We start from the raw sequence: 13,341 nt of genomic DNA, 5'->3' as shown, positions 1-13,341 counted from the left end.
GGAGCGGACACTAGCTGTGTCCGTGACACTTGTCATTCACGTAAATGGTGATCGGGTGCGTTCTTTTGCACTCCGTGCCCTTCCTTCACTGTCCACTTGTAAAGATGTCCAACTTTTCAAGCGGACAGAAAAACCCGACGTAGGTTTTTTCTGTCCGCTTGAAAAGTCGGACATCTTTACAAGCGGACAGTGAAGGAAGGGCACGGAGTGCAAAAGAACGCACCCGATCGCCATTTAAATAAATGACAAGTGTCACGGACACAGATAGTGTCCGCTTCTAATGTCCGTGCGAGATTTTGAACGGACACTAGGAGCGGACACTACCTGTCGGACACTGACGGTAGTGTGAATGCTCCCTAAATTTCTTGTATATTGTAGTTTATCAAGTCTCTGGTCCCTGTAAGAGCCAGAATGTAATAAATATATCCAATATGGCTTTTCTCACCCCACTGACATCAGAAGTAGGTATTGCAAATTAAGGTTTATAAGTACTTAAAGAGGACCTTTCATCAGATCGGGCACATGCAGTTTTATATACTGCTGGAAAGCTGACAGTGCGCTGAATTCAGCGCACTATCGGCTTTCCCAATCTTTGCCCGGTGTAAAGCGCTATCGGTCCAGGTACCGTAGCGCTTTAGTGTCAGAAGGGCGTTTCTGACAGTTAGCCAGGGACGGCCTTCTGCCCAGCAGCGCCTATCGCGCTGTACTGTGGAGTGGGGAGGAACGCCCCCTCCCTCTGTTCACACAGCTCGTCCATAGACGAGTATTATCAGGAGCGGGAGGGAGCGTTCCTCCCCGCTCACACAGTACAGCGCGATAGGCGCTGCTGGGCAGAAGGGCGTCCCTGGCTAAGTGTCAAAAACGCCCTTCTGACTGTAAAGCCCTACGGTACCGGGACCGATAGCGCTTTACACCGGGCACAGATCGGGAAAGCCGAAAGTGCGCTGAATTCAGCGCACTGTCAGCTTTCCAGCAGTATATAGAACTGCCTGTGCCCGATCTGATGAAAGGTCCTCTTTAACCCCTTCCCGCCGATGGCATTTTTTGATTTTCGTTTTTCGTTTTTGACTCCCCTCCTTCTAAACCCCATAACTTTTTTATTTCTCCGCTCCCAGAGTCATATGAGGTCTTAATTTTTGCGGGACAATTTTTTCTTCATGATGCCACCATTAATTATTCTATATAATGTACTGGGAAGCAGGAAAAAAATTCAGAATGGGGTGGATTTGAAGAAAAAATGCATTTCTGCTACTTTCTTACGGGCTTTGGTTTTACGGCGTTCACTGTGCAGCCAAAATGACATGTCCTCTGTATTCTGTGTTTCGGTACGGTTCCAGGGATACCAAATTTATATGGTTTTATTTACATTTTGACCCCTAAAAAAAATTCCAAAACGGTGTTAAAAAAATTTTTTTCTAAAAGTCGCCATATTCCGACGGCCGTAACTTTTTTATACATAGGTGTACGGGGATTCATAGGGCGTGTTTTTTTGCGGGGCCGGGTGTACTTTTTAGTTCTACCATTTTCGGGAAATGTTATTGCTTTGATCACTTTTTATTCAAATTTTTATCAGAATTAAAACAGTGAAAAAACGGCGGTTTGGCACTTTTGACTATTTTTCCTGCTACGGCGTTTACCGAACAGGAAAAATATTTTTATAGATTTGTAGAGCGGGCGATTTCGGACGCGGGGATACCTAACATGTATGTGTTTCACAGTTTTTAACTACTTTTATATTTGTTCTAGGGAAAGGGGGGTGATTTGAACTTTTAATACTTTTTATATTTTTTTATATTTTTTTTTACTTTTTTTTTTTTTTTTTTGCATTTATTAGACCCCCTAGGGGTGTTGAACCCCAGGGGGTCTGATCACTAATGCAATGCATTACAATGCTAATGCATTGCAATGCATTGCAAAAAATCATCATCTCTTTTGCAGGCTGTATACACCAGCCTGCAAAAGAGAGAATTTGCAGACTGGCTGGGAGCCCTTAACAAGGCTCCCGGCTGTCATGGCAACGGGGGGTCGGCCCTGGAGCATGCTCCAGGAGCCGGCGATCCCTGCCAAAATGGCGGCGCCCATGCGCCGCTGGGAAGATGGCGCCTCCGGCGCCTTTGACAGCAGCGCCGGAGGGGTTAATGCCTCCGATCGGTCCGGGGACCGATCGGAGGCATTAGAGCCGGTTGTCTACTGCTTAAAGCAGTAGACACCCGGCGGCTATGACGGCCGCCCGGCTCCCGGGCGGTTGCCATAGTTACAGACCCGACACGCGCCGTACTATTACGGCGCATGTCGGGAAGGGGTTAAAGGTGTCCACTTTCAGAAAATATTGAGATAAATGTCATTATTTGTGTACTGAAAAGCTCTACAGTTTTACAGTATACTTTAAGTATCCATTCCTTACAGTTTTCTAGATCTCTGCTTGCTGTCATTCATTCTGCTTACTGCCATTGGACAAAAATGTGCAGTGGACAACCCCTTTAAGGAAAGTGTGAAAATTTGCAACTTTAAAAAGTAAAATTTTCCAACCATAGTTAGCTAGTCATCACTTATTTATTCATGGAGGTCTGACTGCTAATTATCCAACAAATCTCAGAAGGAAGCAGCACATTCTATAAATCACCTGCAAACCATTGGTGTTAAAATGATATGCTATAACATTAATACTAGAATACCCCTTTAAAGGTAGTTCATGTAGTTAGTTCTGTGGTTCCCAGTAATGACATAAAAGTCCCCTAAGGCTAAAATACAGCAATGGGAGTCTCACAGGTTGCCTCTTGCACTTGTTTATTTAATGCAGGCTTCTAAGTCTAAGCTCACATTTTCCATTATATTTGTAGAGGAACACTCTAAAGAAGAGAGACCTATAAATTCAGACACTCTTAATAAGCAAACCTTTATTACTAGCTAATGGTATAACAGTGTTCCCTCAAATTACAATATCTGGGATGAGTACTGTACATAGGTGATAGGGTTGATAAAAACACAAGTCCATCTACTCTAACCTAGAATCTTATCTAATCGAACCAGAAGGTACAACCTCCTACACAAATCAAATCAAACAAGCTTTATTGGCACGTCCGAATAGATATTTGGCATTGCCAAAGCTGGTAAAGTGTGTGTGTGTGTGTGTGGGGGGGGGGAGTTGGATCCGGGTGGGTGAGTGGTGGGTATGGGGGGTGGGTGGTTTGAGGTATAACAGTCCGTGGAGTCTCATCGTCCTCTTCGTTGGTGACCGCTATATGGGGAGGTGGGGTGGGGTGGATGATTTGGGGTATAACAGTCCGTGGAGTCTCATCTTCCTCTTGTTTGGTGACAGCTGGACACGTATTGGGCAGCGATCTCCACATTGGCCTCTTCTTCTCCCAGTATGATGTAGAGTTTCCTCTCCTCGTCTGCAGATATGAAGTCTGGGATGTGGGCAGAGAGTCTCTGTGTGCAGACTTATTAGGCAAATGAGTATTTTGATCACAATACATGTCCTTCTCCAAGCTGTATAGGCTTGAAAGCCAACTACCAATTATGTAAATCAGGTGATTTGCATCTCTGTAATGAGGAGGGGTGTGGTCTAATGACATCAACACCCTATATAAGGTGTGCTTAATTATTAGGTAACTTCCTTTCCTTTGGAAAAATGGGTCAAAAGAGAGATTTGACGGACTCTGAAAAGTCAAAAATTGTGAGATGTCTTGCAGAGGGATGCAGCAGTCTTGAAATTGCAAAACTTTTGAAGTGTGATCACCGAACAATCAAGCATTACATGGCAAATAGCCAACAGGGTCGCAAGAAGCGTGTTGATAAAAAAAAAGGTGCAAAATAACTGCCCATGAATTGAAGAAAATCAAGCGTGAAGCTGCCAAGATGCCATTTGCCACCAGTTTTGCCATGTTTCAGAGCTGCAACGTTACTGGAGTATCAAAAAGCACAAGATGTGCGATACTCAGGGACATGGCCAAGGTAAGGAAAGCTGAAAAACGACCACCTTTGAACAAGAAACATAAGATAAAACATCAAGACTGGGCCAAGAAGTATCTTAAGGCCGGGGCCCCACGGGACGTAAATGCTGCGATTTGCCCACAGCGTGGCCGCTGTGTTTTACAGTGCAAGCAAAGGGGATGGGATTCATGCGAATCCCATGCCCACTTTGCGGAAAAAAATGCAGTGCGGACACGCTGCGATTTGCAAAGCTGTTGCGGCTTTGCAAATCGCAGCATGTCAATTATATCTATGGAAACACTGGCGGCTTTCCCGTAGATATAATGTTAAGAGAAAGTCTGCAGAGGAAAACTCCGTGAACTTTCTCTTCAAGGCGCTGCGGAAAAACCGCAATGCGATCACGCAGCGCTAAGCGATAAGGTTTTATGGACTGATGAAATGAGAGTGACTCTTGATGGGCCAGATGGATGGGCCCGAGGCTGGATCAGTAAAAGGCAGACAGCTCCACTCCGACTCAGACGCCAGCAAGGTGGAGGTGGGGTACTGGTATGGGCTGGTATCATCAAAGATGAACTTGTGGGACCTTTTCGGGTTGAGGATGGAGTGAAGCTCAATTCCCAGACCTGCCAGTTTCTGGAAGACACCTTCTTCAAGCAGTGGTACAGGAAGAACTCGGTATCTTTCAAGAAAAACATGATTTTCATGCAGGACAATGCTCCATCACATGCATCCAAATACTCCACAGCATGGCTGGCCAGTAAAGGTCTAAAAGAAGAAAATGGCCCCCTTGTTCACATGATCTGAACCCCATAGAAAACCTGTGGTCCCTCATAAAATGTGAGATCTAAGGGAGGGAAAACAGTGTCTGGGAGGCTGTGGTAGCTGCTGCAGATCAAGCAACTGACAGAATCTATGGATGGAAGGCTTTGGAGTGTCATCCTAAAGTAAGGTGGCTATATTGGTCACTGAATTTTTTTTTTTTTTTGAATGTCAGAAATGTTTATTTCTAAATTTTGTGTTGTTATATTGGTTTACCTGGTGACAATAAACAAGTGAGATGGGGATAGATTTGGTCTTTATTAAGTTGCCTAATAATTCTGCACAGTAATAGTTACCTGCACAAACAGATAGCCTCCTAAGATAGCCAAATCTAAAAAAAACAAACAAACAAAAAATACTCCAACTTCCAAAAATATTAAGCTTTGATATTTATGAGTCTTTTTTTGATTGAGAACATAGTTGTTGAACAATAATAAAAAAGAATCCTCTCAAATACAACTTGCCTAATAATTCTGCACACTGTATAACGTGGATGCCAAAAACCACATATTAGGGGAAAAATGGCTCCTGACTTCAAATATAGAAATCTGAAAGAAAAATCTCTGGATAAATATCCCGTCTCCAGTAATTTAACACCCATAATTTGTAATATTATTACTTTCCAGAAAGGCTGTCAAACGCCACTTAATCCCTTAACCCCTTAGCGACCTTTGACGTACTATTACTTCATGGGAGCTTGGTACTTAGCGACCCATGAGGTAATAGTACGTCATGGTTATAAATAGTCTCCGTGTCTCAAGAGACGCTAACTGTAAGAAGGTTGCTGCCATTACAGCAGACAACTTTCTCCACGTGAATCGGGAGGTTTAACCCCCTCCCTGCCACTTAGATCGCTGAAAATGACCGATCTATTCAGATCGGTAAATTTCAGCTTTCCGGCAGCTTTCCGGCACAGATCATTGGATCTGCGCCGGCAGATGTCAGTAAAAGTGACAGGGATTGGAGGTATACATACCACCAATCCCTGTCGAGTGTTTGGGGGGCGTACAGTGGCGCCAACCATCCAGATGTTGCAATTGGTTGATCGGCACGTGTCACGGCCGATCAACCAATTGCAGGCTTGCAGGACAGTGTTAACCGGGGGTCACTTTGCTTCCCATGTCAGTTCCCCTGGGACTTGCGAGCAGAGTAGACCTCCGTGCTGCCCTGTGAGCCTTCTGTGCGTTACCGCTGCTGCTGCGTGTCTTCAGTGACATATTTGATCTGATCAGAGCTCTGTCGCTGCTGCTGCCAGCCACCCTCTCCTGTCATTCCTAAAAATCTCCCCCCAGCCACTCCACCAGCCACTCCACCCTCCCATCCCCATTCCCATCCCCTTCCCATCCCCCCTCTCCACCAACCTCTGATCTCATGTCTGGCTGCATCAGCTCCTAAAAAGTTCTGCAATCTGCACCTAGCCAGTGGGTGCAGAACAGAGCCTCCCTCCCCCTTCTTCCTGACTGCTGGTAAAATTAACACTTTACCAGCAGAACTTTTTTTGGAAAGCCCTTCTTGTTTTTTTTTTTTTTTTTTTAAGTTAGTTTCTGCAATAAAGATATAGAGTGTGTGTGTGTATATATATATATATATATATATATATATATATATATATATATATATATATACACTTCTATCTGTATTATTGCAGTTCAATTTTAGCTAGGAGAAGAATTTTTTTCTAAACTCAGTTTTTTTCTAAAGCGCAGTGATCAGTAACAAATAAACGTTACTGATCACATCTGTACTTTTTTGCGCACTTTTTTTCTAGTTAGATTTAGTAATAAAATATATATAGACTGCTCCATTTTATATTTTATTAGTTCAATTTTAGTTAGAAGAAAAGAATCTTTTTTTTTTCCTTTGTGCCTAAACTCAACGCAGTGATCAGTAACAAATAAATGTTACTGATCACATCTGTACTTTTTGCGCACTTTTTTTCTAGTTAGACTTAGTAATAAAATATATATAGACTGCTCCGTCTATTTTATATTTTATTAGTTCAATTTTAGTTAGAAGAAAAGAATCTTTTTTTTTTTTCCTTTGTGCCTAAACTCAACGCAGTGATCAGTAACAAATAAACGTTACTGATCACATCTGTACTTTTTGTGCACTTTTTTTCTAGTTAATTCAATTTTAGTTAGAAGAAAATAATCTTTTTTTTTTTTTCCTTTGTGCTACTCAGCGCAGTGATCAGTAACAAATAAACGTTAGTGATCACATCTGTACTTTTTATGCAGGTTTTTTTTTTTTTTTTACATCAAATACACGTGTTAAAGCACAACACACACCCCACACTTTGAATTTTCAATAAAGTTTCAAGAAATAAAGTTTTATATACTCAAGTAAAACACCACACACACACAAAAATGTCCCAACAGTCCCAATCATCCCAAAGAAGGTTTTCAGTAGAAGAGGCGTACGCCATACTGGCCTCTGACACTGATACCGCCAGCGAGGGAGAAGAGGAAAATGCCCCATTCCTTTATTTTTCCTCTTCTTCCTCCTCCTCCTCCTCCTCCAGTGATGAGCAACCCCAAAGGAGGCGCCCCAGAATAATTGCTGAGTTAGTTGCCCCACCTGTAGAGCCCATGTGGACCCCACCACCAGAAAATTTTGAACCTCAGCTTCCTGACTTTGTTGCCCAGTCAGGAATACAAATTGAGACTGAGGGCTTCAGAGAAAATGACTTTTTCAAAATCTTTTTCTCTGATGAGTTTGTAGATCTTATGGTGGCCCAAACGAATTTGTACGCCGTACAATTTTTGGAACAAAATGCCACCTCTTCCTATGCCAGGCCACAGAACTGGACCCCAGTAAATGCAGCAGAAATGAAGATTTTCTGGGGTCTTATTCTGCATATGGGCATAGTGAAAAAACCTAAAATTCGTCAGTATTGGAGTACAGATGTCTTGCACAACACTCCAATCTATCGAATGGCTATGACCAGGAAGCGGTTTGAAAGTATCCTAAAGTTCCTTCATTACAATGATAATTCCCAGTGCCCGCCCCAAGATGCCCCAAATTTTGACCGCTTATACAAAGTTAGGCTAGTTATTGAACACTTTAGTACCAAATTTGCAGAGTCCTACATCCCTGATCAGAACATTGCAATTGATGAGTCTCTGATCAGTTTCAAAGGGAGGCTAAAATTCCGCCAATACTTGCCCAGTAAGCGGGCACGGTATGGCATTAAAATGTATAAGCTATGTGAGAGCAGCTCAGGATACACTTATAAATTTAGGGTGTATGAAGGAAGGGACACAAGGACTGAGCCCCCAGACTGCCCCCCAATCCTAGGAGTTAGTGGGAAAATTGTGTGGGATTTGATGCACCCACTGCTGGACAAGGGTTATCACCTCTATGTAGATAACTTTTACACCAGCATCCCACTCTTTAGATCCCTGAGTTCCAGAGGAACTGCAGCTTGTGGGACTGTGCGCAGAAATCAAAGAGGCCTCCCTAGGGCACATATTGCGCAGCCCCTCAGAAAGGGTGAGAGTAGTGCCGTCTGCAATGAAAATATGCTGCTGGTCAAGTATAGGGACAAGAGGGATGTCCTTGTACTGACCACAGCTAATGGCAGCGGCAGCACCTCTGTCCCTCTGCGTGGCACCAGTACCACTGTCTCCAAGCCAGACTGCATCCTGGCATACAATAAGTACATGGGAGGGGTTGATCTATCTGATCAAGTCCTAAAGCCCTACAGTGCCATGCGAAAAACAAGAGTGTGGTACAAAAAGCTGGCCGTGCACATGGTTCAGATGGCATTGTATAACTCTTACGTGCTATCACGATGTGCAGGCCACACAGGAACTTTCCTTGAGTTTCAGGAGACAATTATCAAGACCCTGATATTTGGGGACCTAGAAGTGCCAGGCCCCAGTACTTCTGAAACTCAAGGTTCCCGTATAGTACCAGGGCAACATTTTCCCGGCGAAGTCCCCCAAACTGCTAAAAAAGGGAAAAACCAAAAAAGATGCAGAGTGTGTTACAAAAGAGGAATAAGGAGAGACACCATTTATCAGTGTGACACCTGCCCTGATAAACCTGGCCTGTGCATGAAGGAGTGCTTTAGATTGTACCACACTTCCATGGAATATTAATTTTCAAATTTATTTTCCATGGAATATCGCCTCCTTATACCATCACGTATTCTGCACACAATTACTTTCATCCGGTTATGCAGTAATTTCTGCAAAATAAATTATTGCCATACAAGCTGCATCCAAATGTTTGCTATACTTGGGTGCAATTTAACACTGACGTCACTGAAGTCAAGGGGTCTAGTTTCCAAAATGGGGTTACATTTTTGGGGGCTTTCACTGTTTTGGCACTTCAAGGCCTCTACAAATGTGACATGGTAACTAAAACCAATTGCAGCCAAATCTACCCTCCAACTATTGTTCTCTCCCACTGTGTGACCATACATCACTTTACATACACATGTGGGGCATTTCTGTAGTTGGGAGAAAATGCTTGACAATTTGTGGGGTGCATTTTCTCTTTTAACCCCTTGTGGAAATGCAAAATTTGGGGTTAAAGCAACATTTTATAGCAAAAAATGTTACTTTTCCTTTTGTTGTTCCAATTCTGCTACACTCCTGTAGGGTCAAAGGGCTCACTATACCCCTTGATAAATTCCTTGAGGGGTCTCGTTTCCAAAATGGGGTGACATTTTGGGGGTTTCCCCTGTTTTGGCACCTTGGGGGCTCTGCAAACGGGACATGGTGCCTGAAAAGTATTCTAGCAAAATCTGGCCTACAAAATCCAATTAGCGCTCCATCCGTTCTGAGAGCGATTGTGTGCCCGTACATTAGGGTACCAGCACATATGGGGTATTGTCGTGTTCGGGAGAAATTGTGTAACAAAATGTGGGGTGCAATTTTTCCTTTGACCCCTTGTGAAGATGAAAAATTTGGGGCTACAGTGACATTTTATTATAAAAAAAGTAATTTTTCATTTTCACATCTCAATGGTAAAAAAATCTGTGAAACACCTGTAGGGTCTAAATGCTCACTATACCCCTTGATAAATTCCTTGAGGGGTCTAGTTTCCAAAATGGGGTCATTTTGGGGGGGTTTCTACTGTTCTGGCACTTCATGGGCTCTCCAAATGCAACATGATGCCTGAAACAGATTCCAGCTAAATTTGCCCTCCAAAATCCCAATAGCGCTCCTTCCGCTCTGGACCTCACAGCGTGCCCATAGATCATTTTACATCCACATATGGGGCATTTCTGTTGTTGGGAGAAAATGCTTGACAATTTGTGGGGTGCATTTTCTCTTTTAACCCCTTGTGGAAATGCAAAATTTGGGGTTAAAGCAACATTTTATAGCAAAAAATGTTACTTTTCCTTTTGTTGGGCCAATTCTGCTACACTCCTGTAGGGTCAAAGGGCTCACTATACCCCTTGGTAAATTCCTTGAGGGGTCTAGTTTCCAAAATGGGGTGACATTTTGGGGGTTTCCCCTGTTTTGGCACCTTGGGGGCTCTGCAAACGGGACATGGTGCCTGAAAAGTATTCTAGCAAAATCTGGCCTACAAAATCCAATTAGCGCTCCACCCGTTCTGATAGCGACCGTGTGCCCGTACATTAGGGTACCAGCACATATGGGGTATTGTCGTGTTCGGGAGAAATTGTGTAACAAAATGTGGGGTGCAGTTTCTCCTTTAACCCTTAGTAAATGTGTAAATTCTAGGGCTAAATGAATATATTAGTGACAGAAATTGAAAAATGTAAATTTGACCTCCATTTTGCTGTAATTGCTGTGAAATGCTGAAAGGGTTAAGAAACTTTCTAACTGCTGTTTTGGATTCTTTCAGGAGTGCAGTTTTTAGAATGGGGTGACTTTTGGGGGGTTTTATTAGAGAGGCCTTTCAATTTCCCTTCAGAACTGAACTAGTCCCTTGAAAAATGTGTTTTGGAAATTTTCTTGAAAATTTGGAAAATTACTGCTTGACTTGTAAGCCTTATAATTTCTGAAAAAAATGAAAGGGTGCTTAAAATTTGATTGCCACATAAATATGAGACATGGTTAATTATATTTATGAAAAAATTTGGGTAGTATGACTTTCTATTTGAAAGGCTTGCAATTTCAAAGTTTGAAAACTGCATTTTTTTCAAAATTTTCACCAAATTTCCTATTTTTTCATAATTAAAGACAAAACATATTGTCGAAAATTTATTACTGACATGAAGTACAATGTGTTACGAAAAAACAATCTCAGAATCACTTGTGTAAGTTAAAGCGTCTCAAAGTTATTGACATTTAAAGTGACACATGTCAGTTTTGAAAAAAGAGGCCTGGTCCTTAAGTCACTTTTGGGCTGTGTCTCTATGGGGTTAAAGGGGTTGTTAATGCAATTTCTGCATTAGTCTACAGTAGACAGCCTCCCCCCGCCTACTTTCTAAATTACTTATTTAGCAAAAATGTATATTTACCCATATCCCTGGGGCAGACATGTGACCACCACAGGCACATATTTTGATTATCTGGTGACATTTCCTTGTTTTCAGAAACGGAAAGTCACCAATACTACCCCTCCCCCCCCTCCCATACCAAATCATACTTACCTGTATTCCTGTCCAGATTTCCTTCAGTGGGGACGGCTCCTCCTCTCTCTTGACATCTGCTGGTGCCTACGTACTAGAGCCGGAGTCCCGGCATTGCGCTGTAAGCTGGTACTCAATCTCTATTGCACAGGCAGAGATGAAGCTACACCGTAATGCCGGGACTATTGCGCATGCGCCAGCAGTCATCAAAGAAGAGGAGGAGCCGTCCCCACAGAAGGAAATCTCGACAGGAGGACAGGTAAGTATGATTGGATGGGATGGGGTGGCCTGAGTTAGTTAGTTGGGAAGGGCTAGTAGTGGGTTTCATGAGTTAAGACAACAGGAAGTTATTTATGCAAATAAATGCAGAGAATGCCAGGAGCTCCTAGAGAAACCCAGAAATCACTCAAATCACTGCTAAAGATATTTGGGTACAATTATTAGCTCATTAATAGCACTAACAGAACTTAAGAAAAAAGAAAAAGATTTTTTGCCCGGAAAACCCTTTTAATGACTGACCTCTTTCGGGGCCTTGATGACCAAACCATTTTTTTTGCATTTTCCATCGTCACATACCAAGGCATATTTTTTTGAATATTTTGCACCATTTACCAAATGTCTTAAAAAACCTGATATATTTATTCAGTGGGTAAATTCATTTGATACCAAATTTACAGGGTTTTTTTTTTTACACTACTTTTTGCACAGTAAAAACTTTTTTTTTTTTGTAATAATTTGTTGTTTTACATTGCTTTTTCCAAGGCCCATACCTTTTTTGTTAACAGAATTGTGCAAAGTAAATTCAGCAGGACCTTTGACCCCCTCCACATTCAACCTGAGTGTAGCCAAGCCAAGCAGCAAGTGCTTCCATTCACTTTAAAGTGAGCACCGACCACCACCAGCCTGACTGCACTCAGGTTGAATGTGGAGTGGGACAAAGGTCCTGCTGAGTTTACTTTATGGGATAACCCCTTTAAGGAAGCAGTAAAGAGCTTAATGGAACGACCTCATATTGTCAGGTCAGAGATGTTTATATTGTTGCTGATCCTTGGGAAGAATGGTTCCAGAAACAGAGATTGAAGAAATAGATGAGTAGTCTATTATTTGGACGTATTAAAACTTGAAACTTTATTAGTATCTATTAAAAGTAAATAATTCAAAAAAACAAAACAATAAAACAACCACCCAAGTGTTCAATTTCCAAAACAAAAAGGGGAAGGATAAAGGACTGAATAATTCATGGTTTCACTTCTGTGGGAATATTTTAAAACCCACAGAAAAGCTAATTCAGTCCAATAAAAGAGAGAATTTTTCTCCTCTGCTCATATAGAAAGTCACTAAATACTATGACTAAGGAGCAATAGACTATATCAGAAAATTCCCTCAGTCCATAAAAACTACCAGTGTAATTGGTGCAATGCTCTGCCTACTAGAGATTTATCTGCTCAGAACATTATGTAGAAATCTCTGGTTCTAGAAACAGAGCAAAGATAAAATGTAATGGGGGAAACCCTATCTTGGACTATTCTGGATGTGGAATTGGGAGCAGTATGTGTCATTTTATCTGACAGAGGCTTGAAGTGCAGAGTATAATGAGTGTACCCAGTCCATTACGTGAAGTCCATAGCCCAAGTGTTCCAGAATATAAAAAATAAATAAAAAATCAACCAACCCAAACAAAGGTCTTTTCCATGTCTGTAGAAATTACCACTGTGGAAGAGTCGACTTGGGTGTTTCAGAAGCATTGTACATAAACCCTATATGGTTGTAGGCCACAATTTATAGGTCGACTGCCATGTTACAGCAGTCCAAGATTAAGAGGGAGAGAGACAGGATGGGAAAGATGGTGATGGGGCAGAGGGAGAGTGTAAATAAGAAAGTAAAGGAAGGATAGGTTTGAGTTAGTGGAATACGTGTGCAAGAGGGTAAACACACTGGCCCAGATTTGCTTAAAGAAAAACAAAAACCCCACAATACAAAACTGATGACCTGCCCCACAATAGAGCCCTGTGCTTCCAGGTTAGACAGTTATG

Source organism: Leptodactylus fuscus, chromosome 2 (genome assembly GCF_031893055.1).
Source record: "Leptodactylus fuscus isolate aLepFus1 chromosome 2, aLepFus1.hap2, whole genome shotgun sequence".
Lineage (NCBI taxonomy): Eukaryota > Metazoa > Chordata > Amphibia > Anura > Leptodactylidae > Leptodactylus > Leptodactylus fuscus.
Note: the sequence above shows the minus strand (reverse complement) of the source record.